The sequence below is a fragment of the Canis lupus genome, chromosome 17 (assembly GCF_048164855.1).
Source record: "Canis lupus baileyi chromosome 17, mCanLup2.hap1, whole genome shotgun sequence".
In the NCBI taxonomy this organism is placed as follows: domain Eukaryota; kingdom Metazoa; phylum Chordata; class Mammalia; order Carnivora; family Canidae; genus Canis; species Canis lupus.
This window is the reverse complement of record NC_132854.1, coordinates 26,445,772-26,460,985: the sequence shown is the minus strand read 5'-3', so window position 1 is coordinate 26,460,985 and position 15,214 is coordinate 26,445,772. Positions and strand designations below refer to the sequence as shown.

Genomic DNA, 15,214 nt, shown 5'->3' with positions numbered 1-15,214 from the left:
GGATAATACTGTCCTCATCGAATGAATTTGGAAGTTTTCCTTCTATTTCTTTTTTGTTTTGTTTTGTTTTGTTTGGAACAGTTTGAGAAAATTAAGCCCTAACTCTTCTTTAAATGTTTGGTAGAATTTCCCTGGGAATTTATTGGAAGATTTTTAATTATTGATTCAATCTCTTTCTAGTTATTGGTCCGCTGAAGTTCTCTATTTCCTCCTGCTATGGTTCTGGTACTTTATATATTTCTGGGAACTTATCCATTTCTTCCAAATTGCCCAATTTGTTGGCACATAACTTTCCATAATATTCTCTGATAATTATATTTCTGTGGTGTTGGTTGTGATTGCTCTCATTTGTGATTTTATTCAAAACAAGTGGACTCTTTTTTTTTTTTTTTTTTTGATAAGTCTGTTAAATACTGGGTCACAAATCAGGCCTCAGAAAGTATCAAAAGACTGAAATCATACCAGGAATATTTTCCTATCACAATGTTATGAAATCTGAAGTCAACCACAAGAAAAAAATTGGAATGACTACAAATACATAGAGGTTAAGGTACATACTACTGAAGAATAAATGGGTCAAACAGAAAATTAAAGAAGAAATTTTTTAAAAATACACAGAAACAAATGACAATGAAAACACAATAGGCCTATCTCAAGAAGCAAGAAAAATCTCAAAAAAAAAAACAACCTAACTATACACCTAAAGGAATTAGAAAAAGAAGAACAAATGAAACTTAAAGGCAGCAGAAGAAGGAAATAACAAAGAGTAGAGAAGAAATAAATGATATAGGAACAAACAAAGAGATCAATGAAACCAGGAGGTAGTTCTTTGAAAAAAAACCTAGAAATTAATAAACACCTAGTCAGACTTACCAATATGAGGATGTAATGACCACAAGGAAGGAAGAAACCTTAGGAATGCATAAGTGATAAAGAAGATAAAATTATGAAATATAATAGAGCTGAAAAGAAAAGGGAAGAAAAAATATTGGATCTTGAATGTAGACTTAGGGAACATTCTGGAGAATGCTCCATGTAGACTTTAAAATACACTTTAAAATAATGAATATTCAGGCAGCCCAGGTGGCTCAGTGGTTTAGCGCTGTCTTCAGCCCAGGTTGTGATCCTGGAGACCCAGGATCAAATCCCATGGCGGGCTCCCTGCATGGAGCTTGCTTCTCCCTCTGCCTGTGTCTCTGCCTCTCTCTCTCTGTCTCTCATGAATAAATATATGAAATCTTTAAAATAAATAAGTAAAATAATGTATATTCTGTTGCTTTAGGATGAACTGTTCTGAATATATCTAAGTCCATTAGATTCAGTGTCATTCAAAGCCATTGTTTCCTTGTTGATTTTCTGCTTAGATGATCTGCCTATTGATGTAATTTGAGTGTTAAAGTCTCCTACTATTATTGTATTATTATTATCAGTGAGTTCCTTTATGTTTGTTATTAATCATTTTATATATTTGGGTGCTCGCAAGTTGGGAGCATAAATATTTACCATTGTGAGGTTTTCTTCTTGTATAGATCCCTTTAATATCACATAGTGCCCTTCTTCATCTCTTGTCACAGTCTTTGGTTTAAAATCTAGTTTGTCTGATATAAATTTTGCCACTCTGTCTTTCTTTCGATGTCCATTTGCATATAAATGTTTCTCCATCCCTTCAGTTTCAATCTTCAGGGTGTCTTTAGGTCTAAAATAAGTCTCTTGTAGTTAATATATAGATGGGTCTTGTTTTTTTGCTTTGTTTTGTTTTATTTTTGTTTTGTTTTTTTTTTTAATCTATTCTGACACTCTGTGTCTTTTGTTTGGAGCATTTTGTCCCTTTACATTGAGAGTAATTATTGATAGACATGAATCTAGTGCCATTTTATTACTTGTTTCTGGACATTTTATCTGTCCCTTTCTAATCTTTTTGCTTTTAGTCTTTCTTTCTCACTCGAAGAATCTCCTTTAATATTTCTTACAGGGCTGGTTTAGTAGTCACAAACTCCTTTGGTTTTTGTGTCTGGGAAACTGTCTCTCCTATTTGGAACGACAGCTTTGTTGGATAGAATATTCTTGACTGCATATTTTTCCATTCAGCACATTGAATATATTATTCCACTTTGTTCTGGCTTGCCATATATTCTTCTGAGAGGTCTGCTGCTAACCTGATTTGTCTTCCTTTGTAGGTTAGGGATTTTTTTTTTCTTGATGCTTTTAGCATTTTTTTTTTCTTTATCTGTATTTTGCAGATGTAACTACAGTATGTCTTGGGATTGGCCTGCTTTTCTTAATTTTGATGGGAGTCCTCTGTGCATTCTGAATCTGTTTCCTTCCTAAGTTTAGGGTAGTTTTCAGCTATAATTTGCTCAAATAAATCTCATGCACCCTTTTCCCTCTCTTTACTTCTGGGACTCATATGATATAAATGATATACAGTTGATGCGGTCACCAAGTTCCCTAAGTTTACATTTGTGATTTAATATTTTTTCTTCCCTTTTCTTTTCATTTCTATTATTTTCCAGAATTTTATCTTCTATATCACTTATGAATTCCTCTGCTTTTTCCTTCCTTATGGTCATTACATCCTCATTTTTTAATCTTGTTTATTGCATTTATCATTTCAACCTGACTAGTTTTAAGGTCTTTTGTCTCTGTAGTAAGGTCTCCTTGGTGTCTTGTATGCTTCTCTCAACCCAGCTAGTATCCTTATGATTGTTTTTTTTTTTTTAATTTTTATTTATTTATGATAGAGAGAGAGAGAGAGAGAGAGAGAGAGAGAGGCAGAGACACAGGCAGAGGGAGAAACAGGCTCCATGCGCCGGGAGCCCGACGTGGGACTCGATCCCGGGTCTCCAGGATCGCGCCCTGGGCCAAAGGCAGGCGCTAAACCGCTGCGCCACCCAGGGATCCCCATGATTGTTACTTCATATTTTGAATTAGTCTTATTACTTATATCTGTTTGGAGTAGATGCCTGCCCATGAACTTTCTTGTTCTTTCTTTTGGGGTGCTTTCCTCCATCTTAGCATTTTGTCTAGATCTGTGTCTTCTCTGTGTTAGGAAAGCCTGATATGTTTCTTGATCCTGAGAGTAATGCCTTTATGAGGAAGAGGTCATATACTTCCAGGGCCTGGTGCTTTAGAAAATGTCTCTGGTGTACGCTATGTATATTCTGCTGCTGTGTTTTGGCTGCTCTTTCCCTGAGGTGAGTCATCAGCAGAGTTTCTGCTTGCCTGTGGTGGGGAGTGTTTGGATCATATCCAGTGTTTAGCAGGTTTCAACTAGATGTACTCTAGTCTGCTTGTTCAAGGAGACATGATGCTATTTCCTCTAGAACGGAAACTGCAGCACTCAATGGTCAGCAGATGTGATATGTTCAGGGTGTTTAGATTGGTCTTCTGGGGGAAAAGCCCACTGCTCTGGTTCTCATTATACCTGTGAGAAAAAAGCAGCAGCACCTGATCTCAGCTGGTCATAGAATAGTGTAACCACTGTTGGCACTATGCTGCTTACTGAATTTATGCTGAGGAATGGTGGGACGTGGGGGAATGTTGCCAGGCAACTCCCACATCCCTGGAAAGGAGAATTCACACCTGTTGCTGACTGAGAAGCCCGTCCAGAAGTGCAAACAATATCCCTTCATGGGGATCCCTGGGTGGTGCAGCGGTATGGCGCCTGCCTTTGGCCCAGGGCGCGATCCTGGAGACCCAGGATCGAATCCCACGTCGGGCTCCCGGTGCATGGAGCCTGCTTCTCCCTCTGCCTGTGTCTCTGCCTCTCTCTCTCTCTGTGACTATCATAAATAAATAAATAAAAATTAAAAAAAAAATCCCTTCATGTATCCAATGTGTCCCTCAGATCATTGCCTTGACTTTGTATGTGTTGAGCCCACCTTCCCACCTAGCAGTGCAGTGCATCTTGCGATCTATCCCAAAATATTGGCTGAGTTTTAAAACTCCAAACTTTAGGGACCTGGTGTGATGGGGCCTTGCTGGTCCTTTGGAGGATGGTCTTACCATGCTGGAATTACTGCAGGTTTGTCCCAGAAGGGCAGTCACAGAAAAGTGCAAGTGTATGGAGTTTGGATTAAAGTGCAGCAAAGTGTCCAGGTTAGCCATCCTCAGCAGATGTCTATGTATCTATGCTGAGAGGTGAGGGAGGGAAATGGCACCTGCAGGATCTTTTGTCCTGTAAGAGGCAATGCCAGCTTTCCCAGATTGGCTCAAGAAGAGGGAACCATCTCTCCTAGTGTGCCCCAGGGGATCCTAGTATCAAGCTGTTTGTCCCCAGGCTATATGCCATCCTTCTCCATAGGAGCACTGCAGCACCCTCAGGGCCCCACACCAGCCTGGTAGCAGATCTCTAAATCTCAGTCTTTAGGTCCAGCTGGATGTAAAAACTGAGGAAAATTGTCCCTCTCATTTTCCCAGTCAATGACTTTGGGGAAGGGTTTTCCTTGTGTGATTTCCTGTGTCTCTACTCTATCTTATGTTTCTCTCTCTCTCTCTCTCTTTATCTCTATGTCTAGGTTTCCCTTCCCTCCACTGCTCCTGTAAGCCATTTCTCCCCCAAACCATATCTCCACACCTCCTACCCTCCACAATGTGACCTCTCTCTCTCTCTAGTTGTACTGTTCATTCTTTTAGTCTTCAGATTGATTTCTTGAGCATTAAGAATAATTTGATATTTATCTACCTGTGTTTGAGGCAAGCCTAGAGCACTCCTACTACTCTACCATCTTAGCTCCTCCTCCTCAAATGTAATAAGCTTTTTTAAAAAAAAATTATTTATCAGTTTTAGAGAGAGAGAGAGAAACTGAGAGAGAGAAGAGTCTCAAGCAGCTTCCTCACTGAGCATGGAGCCCCACCAGGGGCTCAGTCTCACACATGAGATCACAACTTAAGCTGAAACCATGAGTCTGACGTTTAACCAACTGAGCCACTGAGGCGCCTCATTTGTAATAAACTCTTACCTTTAAAATAGTTTTAGATTCACAGACAAGTTGCAATAATATTACAGAGAGTACCTGTATACTCATGGACGGGACATATTCCCTTAGTATTACTATGGTACATTTGTCATAACTAGTGAACCAGTATCAATGTGTTGTCATCTACAGTTCACATTTTAGTTGGATTCTCTAAGTTTTTACCTATTGTCCCAGAATACCATCCAGAATACCATATTACCTTTAGTTGTTATGTTTCCTTAGGATTCGTTAGAGTGTGGAAATTTCTCAGACTTCCCTCATTTGTGGTGACCTTGACCATTTTCAGGAGTACTATGTATATATTTTATGGAATGTCTTTCAGTTTTGGTTGATTTTATAATTTTTCTCATGGTTATGTAGTGGCTATGGGTTTGAGGGATGAAGACCACAGAGTTTAAGTACTATTCTAAACAATTTATATCGAGGGTATAGGCTATGCTATCAACATTACTTATCACAGCTGATATTGACCTTTATTATTACCATTCTGGGATAGTGTTTGCAAGGTTATTCAACTGTGAAACTATTGCTCTTTTAAAAGAAAGTCACTTTGCTCATTTGACATTTAAGGAACAAGAGTTATGTTTCCTGTCCTGGAGGGGTATTATCTTAAAAAATTTTTGGAATTCTTTTATGCAGGAAATTTCTCATTTGTCCCTTATTTGTTTTTCAATTAATCATTTATTTCAGTATGGTCTAAAAGGTATTTATCTTATATTTTGGCTTATAATCCAACACTATATAATTTTCTTTGTTGTTGAGATTATTCTAGCTTTGGAGCTCTCGTTTCTGTGTCTCTTTGTTATACCTCCATTGTTGTGATATTTTGTTTGTTTTGTTTCCATTCCCTTACTTCCTGGAAGCAGAAGATTCTCCAGGCTTATCTTCTAAATCTCTAACCTTAACACTAGACTTAACAGTTTCTCCACGGTGAAATACAAATTTATTTTATTGAAGAATGTCATTAGAAACCCAAATCAGGAGGCAGCCCAGGTGGCTCAGTGGTTTAGCGCCACCTTCAGCCCAGGGCCTGATCCTGAGACCCTGGATGGAGTCCTAACATCACACTCCCTGCTTCTCCTTCTGCCTGTGTCTCTGCCTCTCTCTCTCTCTCTCTCTGTGGCTCTCATTAATAAATAAATAAAATCTGAAAGAAAGAAAGAAAGAAAGAAGAAAGAAAGAAAGAAAGAAAGAAAGAAAGAAAGAAAGAAAGAAGAAAGAAAGAAAGAAAGAAAGAAAGAAAGAAAGAAAGAAAGAAAGAAAAAAGAAAATATTAGTTCATGCTGAAGTTTCCGGGTTTTACGTGGTCTGACATGTCTCATTCTATCTATTGCCACTTGCTTATCTAACCTCCCTTTCAAACAGTGAGAAGTTTGGATTGTACCTTCTATCACCTATATATTTTTATTTTTCAATCCATATATATATATATCCATATATATAATCCATATATATGTAATCTATATGTATCTATTATCTATCATCTATCTATCTATCTATCTATCTATCTATCTATCTATCTATCATCTGTTATTGTTGTTTTACTGTCCTTTTCCTTACTTATCCCATGACTCTCTCAACTTAATCATAGGTACATGGAGGTGATCAGGTTTTAGTGAGACAACCATCTCTGGAGTTTCTTTTATCTGAGCAGTTTTGCCCAATTGAAAGTACTAACTTTGCAAACATCTACTTAGGAACACCTTACTTAATTCAGATGTTACTACAATAGGCGTTATGGTAATATAATTTTTTTTTCTACAATGAGTTATAATCAGAGTCAAGTAATTTTTCCAATGACTTCTCGATTTCATCTTCTCCTTTGGTGGTAAAGATGTAGTTGCCTATTCCAACCCTATGAGCCCCAAAATTTCTGGACATTTTTCTCAAATTCCCTTCTCTTTTACTTGTAAATCAGTGGTTGCTTTCTGTGCTCATCCCTTTTTCTGTGATGACTTGACACATAATAATAATAATAATAGCAACAACCAGTATAACCCATAATAACCCACATATTTACAAATATTCTGTCTATAAGCCTCTTTGTGGAGCTATAATTTCATTAGACACATCAACTACCTTCAAAGATATCACACAAGAGTTTATTTGATGTTTCTCTACCACCTATTTAATAGTTCTTCTGTCCTTCTGTCCTTCCATATGTTTCTTCAACATCTGTTTTTCAGTACCTATATCTTACACAATGGAGATTTTCAAAGTTTAAAGAAAAATTTCTTTGAAATAACATTTTGGTAACTTTTTTCCCATTAATTATTTCTGTAAATCCCTTCTCAACATGCTATAATCATAAGAGATTAATTCTTTATAAAAGTAGACAATGAGAAAGTCAACTTACCTTCCATGTGGAGCACATGACTTACAGCGGAAAATTAAAAGGCTCACCTTGAGAATACATCAAGAGAAATAATTTTCTCAGGAGGAGCTAAATTTTCTTCAAGGCAAAAATAGAAAGAAAACATTAAGAGAAGTGATTGAGGATAAAGAGTGGGTGTTCCAGGGGTGCCTGGGTGGCTCAGTCGGTTAATCATTTGACTTTGGCTCAGGTCATGATCTCAAGATCCTGAGATAAAGCCCCACTTTGGGCTTCCTGCTCAACAGGGAGTCTACTTAGCCCTCTCCCATGGCCCCTCCCCCTGCTCATGCTCTCTCTCACTCCCTCAAATAAATGAAATCTTATTTTTTTAAATGAGTCTTATGTATAAGAACCTCAGTTCCAAAGGGAAATGTGAACAAGTCTATGAAAGCAGGAAAGATTGAAAGAGAGATTCTGATTAGAGTTTGTACAGAGAAGCAAGAAATAGATAACTCTATAGTGCATAGTGATGGATAATCTGACAGGCCTCACTCCCAATGATGACTTAGATAAGTGAAGATTTGATGCATTTTGAGCTAAACCAGACCAGAAACCAAATAACACAAAAATGTGGTATTTCTAGGCTTGCTGGTGTCCCCACTAAGAAAATGAAAGACTTACTACAACACTCAAAAACTAAATACATTGGGGAACTTTTTGCCCTAAATAGAAATGTGTTTTTCAGCATTTGACACATGATTTGTTCAAAAATATCTTTTAGATGAATAAATCTAGGGCAAAATTTTGATTAGAACATCAAAGATAATAACATTACTAGGGAGCAAAGAAGTATTGACCTTACTGTCAAGAAATTTGGTTTCTGATCTCAAAAGTGTAGTTTCCAGGCTTTCAAGCCTATAGTGAGAGACTATACTCTGCTGGAACTTTTGATAGTCTAAAAGCAAGCAGAAGAATTAGATTATTTACAAGCTTCTTTCTGTTATAAAAATTTTTCATTACTTTCCCTTTATCATTCATTCACAAGTGAATGGCTTTTCTTCCAGTTTTATATTTGTTATGTTTAGGAAATAAAATGGGAAAGAACTGAAAAATTGGCATCTTTTCCAACCTTTAATTTTCTGCTGTGCAATCCCCAGTCTATCATGGTGCTCTATACCACCAGCAGCAATTAACTTTGTGCTAACCAACCCCACCGTTAGTTTGGCATGGAAATACTCACCTACAGTGCTTCTAATTATTGATGGATTTTCCCTTTTTCAAAATGTCAGACACTGTTTATGTGTAATCATCTGGCTTACCACCTGTGGCTACTCTATCCACTAGTACAAATATGGACAGTCACAAATCTCCCTCATTTCATTTGAATCTGAGTCTCATGAATTCTTCTTGTGTCTCTACAATATTTAAATTATGTTTCCTAATTATCTCAATGAATTATACATCTGGTTGTGATTACTTAGCCTAGGAGGATGCTGCCTGATTGGTGATTATATAGCAATTTTATATTTTTCCATTGATTATGTTAATTTCCTTTATATTATATTGGATTATTGTACTGAGTGAAAAATTACTAGCACCTGCCTCTCATATCATGAAAAATACTTTGCAAATATATTTGACCTAGAAAGCTTATTTTGCTTGTAGATTTTATATACAACAGTTTTAAAAGATATATTTTTTCATAACAAAATTGTTTTGTCCTTTGGCATTTTTCTTCTGTGTAATTTGGTGTATGTATAATTTTAGGTAATGATGCTCAGAGAAGAGGAAAATATTCTGTGTAGGGTAAATAAGTCCTTTAGAACTATATCTTTTGTCTTTTGTATTTTTACTGATACACAACTGTTACACTCTTGTTTCCTTCTTCTTAGTTTTAAATTATTATGTTCCATTATTTTTGTTATCTTTTCACTGACCTTTAAAGTAAATAATTATAACAATATCCTAAAAATGAAATACTGTATCTACTTATACTCAACAAGTACTTTTCATGTGTTAGTTCATTCATCCTTTTTTTCTTCTTTAAATAAAAAATGTTCATGAAGCTTTTTCTATTTTTTTTAAAGATTTTTATTTATTTATTCATGAGACAGAGAGAGAGAGAGAGAGAGAGGCAAAGACACAGACAGAGGGAGAAGCAGGTTCCATGCAGGGAGCCTGATGTGGGACTCGATCCCAGAACTCCAGGATCATGTCCGGGGCTGAAGGCAGGCACTACACCACTGAGCCACCCAGGGATCCCCGAAGCTTTTAAGTTTAATCCAGTCCCTTTTTATATTGTTTTTGTAGCATAAAAGCCCATGCTTTGAAGACAGGCTGTATATCAACTACAAGTTTTGTCTAAAAGGTAAAATATTCATTATTTGTTTCCAATGATATTTTCAGGTAAAAGTGCACCTAGATATAATTACCTCTTTAAAATATTCAGCAACAAATGTCAAAGTTTAATTTTATGAGATAAATACTGTCACATGTAGACTTATGTCTTTGACCAATACTGGGAACTGATTTGCTGGCAGTGTTTCCTTGTCTTCTAATTCCCCCTTGTTTCTGTCACTGCCTTTCTTTTTAAGCTCCATTCTTCTGCCCAACCCCAAGACTAAATAATTTAAGGCTTGGGCATGCACCAGTTTCTAAATAATGTTTCTCGAAGCTTTAGGGAAAATCTGAATTAAAAAAAAAACTCTAATGTTAATTTAGAATAAATTGTGGAGTCTACTCAGACCTACTGAATCAGAATATTTGTAGAGGATGCCCAGAAATTTGCATCTTTATGAAGTATCACATGTGCTTCCTAGGCATAGTAAATTTTGAGAACAACTATCATTTTTTTTTTAATTTTTTTTTGAGAACCACTATTCTATGGTAAATAATTTATGAGGAGACACTGTAAAGCACTTTTACCATAGAATCACTGTTCTCTGCTTGCTTGTAGAATATATGAAGAGAAAGTGTAAAACAATCACACATTTTTGGATTTTCCTTATCTTTGTGTTAGTTGTTCAGCTCATTCTCATCTTGTGATTATAGTCCAATATACTCCTTACTCTTTGTCTCAGACCTGGTTTCTAATTATATCCCAGATCTGATGAATAGAATGTTTGTAAAAGTTAATGTTTGAATCTGATATTTGATTGTCTATTGTTTTTTCTACTCATCTAAGATGGGAGCCAGCTTACTCTGTCTCTATTACTAGTAAGATTATTTTTGTTCCTGTTTTTCTTTTTGGCAAGATTTATCTGGCTCTCTTTGGGTACTATGTATGGTTCACTATCATTTACTATATTCCTGTGTTGGGGCATATAATGATCTAAGTTTATGATTTTAAAAAAATCTATTTTTTTTTTGCTAACCACCCTATATTTATTATTATATGCCCCAAAGTATAACATGAGCTTCTCCAATACAATATTGTCAACTACAACCATTAGTTTTACAATTTTTCCTCAGAACTTACCCATTTTACTTTTTATTTTTAAATTTATTTATTTATGTAATCTCTACACTCAACATGGGGTTCTAACTCATGATCCTGAGAACAAGAGTCATACACTTTTCTGACTGAGACAGCCAAGTGCCACAGAATTTATTCATTTTAAAACTGAAAGTTTGTTTCCTTTGGACATCTCTCCATTTACCCCCACTCCAGCCCCTTGTAAACAGCACTATACTGTTTCTATTAGTTTGGCTTATTTAGATTCCACAAATGTAAGACCATACAGTATTTGTCTTTCTCTGTCTGACTAGTTTCACTTCACATAATACCTTTAAGGTCCATCTATGTTGCAATGGCAAGATTTCCTTCTGTTTCATGGTTGAGTGAGTTATATATATATTCTTTTCCCCTGGATCATATGGTAGTTCTATTTACAATTTCTTGAGGAACCTTCAAACTGTTTTCCAAAATAACTATAGCAGTTTACCTTCCTATAAAGAGTATGAAAGTGTTCCCTTTCTCAATATTCTTGCCATAATTTCTTACTTTTTATCTCTTTGACAATAGACACTCTAATATATATGAGGTCATCTCTAATATATATGAGGTGGTTTTGATTTGCATTTCTGTGGTGATTACTGATACTGAACATCTTTTAATTTACCTATTATTTATTTGTACATCTTCTTTGGAAAAATATCTGTTTAGTTTCTTTGCCCATATTAATTAATCCCTTAGATGGTATATGGTGTGCAAATATTTTCTATGATTCTGTAAGTTGCCATTTCACTTTTGGTGATTTCCTTTGCTGTTTAGAAGCTCTTTACTTTGGTGTAGTCTCACTTGTTTATTTTTGCTTATGTTGTTTTGGATCAGGTCATGATCTCTGGGTCCTGGGATTAAGCCTCAATTGGCTCCCCTTTGAATGAGGAGCCTGCTTCTCCTTCTCTCTCTGTTCTCTCCTTCTCTCTCTCTCTCTCTCCTGATTTCTCTCAAATAATACATAAAATCCTTAAAAAAAAGTCAACCACTTTTTTGGGGCACCTGGGTGGTTCAGTCAGTTCAGCATCTGCTTCAGCTCAGATCATGATCCCCGGTTGGGATGGAGCCCCTTGTCAGGGTGCCTGCTCAGTGGGGATTTTGTTTCTCCTCTCCCTCTGCTCCTCCCCCTGCTCACTTTCTCTTGTGTGCACACACATGTGTGCACTCTCTCTCAAAGAAATAAATGAAGCCTTAAAAAAAAAAAAAAGGTCAACCACTTTTTCTTTATATTAGCAATGAATAAGTGAAAAAACATAATACCTATTACCTTAGCATCCATAAAATGAATATATCTAACAAAATGTATACAATTTGCATATGAGAAAAAATGATAAAACTCCAATCAACAAAATCAAATAAAAACTAAATAAGTGGAGAAATTTTCCTTGTTTATTGATAGGAATACCCAATATTGACTCTCTAGAAAATGTATCTAGTACTTGAGAAGTACTTGAGGAATTTGCTGACTGTAATGGACATATTATAAATATTTCCCTATTTATTTCAGAGATTGTGTGCATATGAGTAGGGGGAGGGGCAGAGGGACAAAGAATCTTGAAGCAGACTCCCTGCTAAGTGCGCAGCCAGATGCAGGGCTTGACTCAGGACCCCAGAGATCATGACCTGAGCTGAAATCAAGAGTCTGCTGCTTAACTAATTGAGCCACCCAGGCACTCCTATAATGGTTATATTATAAACCCATACATTGTATAGTACCAGTTTCTTTCAGTTAACAACCAGATTCAACTAATATTAATTTACTACCTCTTGTGCACCAGGGATCGTGTTACATGATGGGAATACAACAGTGAAGAAAAGAAAAAAAAATCCTACTCTCCATTAATAAATGTACTAGTCTTCATGGGGGAGACAGACTTTTAAACAAATAATTGTATAAAGTCAAAACATCAGCTAATGTTAAGTTTTATAAAGAGTGATACAAATAAATATAATAAGTGTGAAAAAGACAGTGTTATTTTATATAGGGTGGTCATGGAAGCACCTCAGATACTAGAACTACTTAACAGTTTATTAAACAATACCCAAGGAAAGTGACAAGTGTCTTGTGAATATCTGGGGAAAAGAGAATCACAGAATAAAAAACAATTGATTAGGCCCTAAGGCAAGTATGAGAGGCATGCCCAAGGAATAAAGAGGAGGCCAGTAAAATTGAACAAACAATATGGAGAGCAGTAAGAGATGGTATTATAACCATAGCCAGGGACTGTATCATAAGTAACAATATAGGCCATGATGATTTCTTTGGGGTTCTACTGCATGAGATGGGGAGTAAAGTTAAGATCTTTATGCAGCTGCCTTGAGTTTCAGTTTTAAAGGATGTCTCTGGTCATAGTATAAAAAAGTCTCAGTGCAGGGGATCACTTATGAGATTATTTGAACAATATGTGGAAAGTATCATGATGTCAGAATATAGGTAAAAGAGGTTAAAATAATTTGCTTTCCTGATACATTCTGAAGAAGAGTAATACATTTATTAGGGGATTATTATTTTTTTTAATTTTTTTTTATGATAGTCACAGAGAGAGAGAGAGAAAGAGAGGCAGAGATATAGGCAGAGGGAGAAGCAGGCTCCATGCACCGGGAGCCCGACGTGGGATTCGATCCCGGGTCTCCAGGATCATGCCCTGGGCCAAAGGCAGGCGCCAAACCGCTGCGCCACCCAGGGATCCCTTATTAGGGGATTATAATTGTTGTATAGTAGAAAGAAGTCAAAAGGTTACTACCAAAGTTTTTGAACTGAGTAACTGAAAGAATTATTGTTGTCATAATCATTGTTAATTAGATGAGAAATAGGGAAAAAAGCAAAAGGTATGAAAGTAATGGACAAGAAATAAGAATTGTCTTTGGAAACATTAATTTTGTGTGGCTTATTAGATATTTGGTGGGAATGCTTGTTGGGTAGGCAATGCAAATATTCATTTTTTAAAAGATTTATTTATTTACTTTATTTAATTAATTAATTAATTAATTAATTTATTTATTTATTTACCTTAGAGAGAGAGGCAGTCAGAGAGAGCACATGTGCAAGAGAGGAGAGGAGCAGAGGGCAAGGGAGAGATAGAATATCAAGCAGACTTCACATGAGTGTGGAGCTGATGTGGGGCTTGATCCCACAACCCTGAGATCATGACCTGAACCGAAACCAACAGTAGGATGCTTAACTGACTAAGCCACTCAGGAGCCCCTAAATATTCACATTTTAAAATTTATGGATTTTTTTCATATTTTATACTGCTGCTTCAGCGAACTAATCTTCCCGTTTAATGTAAAATAAAAATCTTATTTAGGCATGATCTTGACTGACCAGAGTACATGTTTTCTTATCTTGAATGTAAATTTATGACAGCATACTTTATGACTATTTTCTAGGTTACCAGGATGATGCTTATGTAACATTCAAGGCTTGCCATGAGAAGAGACACTGAAGAAATGGACAATGTGATGCTTTTATCCAGCTAAGGTAAGGGGAAAAAACTGGAATATTGCCCTTTCAGAAACTATTTACTCTATGATCAGTATTAGCTAAAAAATATATATATTTTTACCTCAAAATTAAAATATATATTTTAAAATTTATTTTCCATATATTTATTTCATCTTAAATGTATTTTAAATTAAAAAAAAACTTGGAATATCTCAGTGGCTGGAATTGAGTTGATTTTAGAATTAGAAGCATGATTCCTGTGTCTGCTCTTTAATATATATTTTCCCAGTAGACTAGGAATTAGGCTGAATCATGTTCCTACAGGGATATTAGAAATTCTTCTACCAAGTTCTTGGTGGAGGTTTTTATTATATTGTAGACATGCAAGGTGAGATCCGTCATTTCACAAAATAGTCTGGCAAGAAAGAAAAATGTTAGTTGATAATTCATATAGCATTCTAGGTAGCATCCTACTAGGATTATGATAGTGGCAACCCTCACCCCGCAAATGAAACTAATCATGGTTCCATTACTTCTGGCCACACCAACAAGAGATGGACATAAGCACTGACTTGGTGATATATCTGAAGAAAGGTACTGATCAGAATTCTCTTTTTATGAGCTCTTATTATAAGAAAGGTCCTTAGAATCCTTCTTAGTCAAATATAATTCCTTCAAGTTTATTTCATCCTCATATATCTATAGAAATGGGGCTATGAATGAGTATGGAGGGTTATAAATAGTAAACACCTTTGTGAAAAGTTATATCTTGGGAAAGGATTCAGACAATTATAAAGGAGTTATTATAATTAATGGCATGTGCTGCTTTTGAATACTTGTAAATCTCTATTTGTGAACTTTGTGACTTAAGGTTGGTTGATGAACCAGAAAACAAGTTTTAAAAATATTTCCATGTTGTTATTTCTCTTTTAATTGCCAGTGTCATATGACAGTATCTATTTTCACATTTTTCATTG

At 35.8% G+C, this 15,214-nt stretch overlaps 1 long non-coding RNA gene across 2 annotated transcripts in view; it reads left to right on the top strand.

Moving 5' to 3' along the window:
• LOC140607970 (uncharacterized) overlaps positions 1-15,214 on the top strand; it is a 353,114-nt gene that overhangs the window by 252,071 nt on the left and 85,829 nt on the right. For both annotated transcript variants that reach the window (XR_012009913.1, XR_012009914.1), the window contains one exon: positions 14,183-14,273. This is a non-coding gene — a long non-coding RNA (uncharacterized lncRNA). The remainder of the gene's footprint in view (positions 1-14,182; positions 14,274-15,214) is intronic.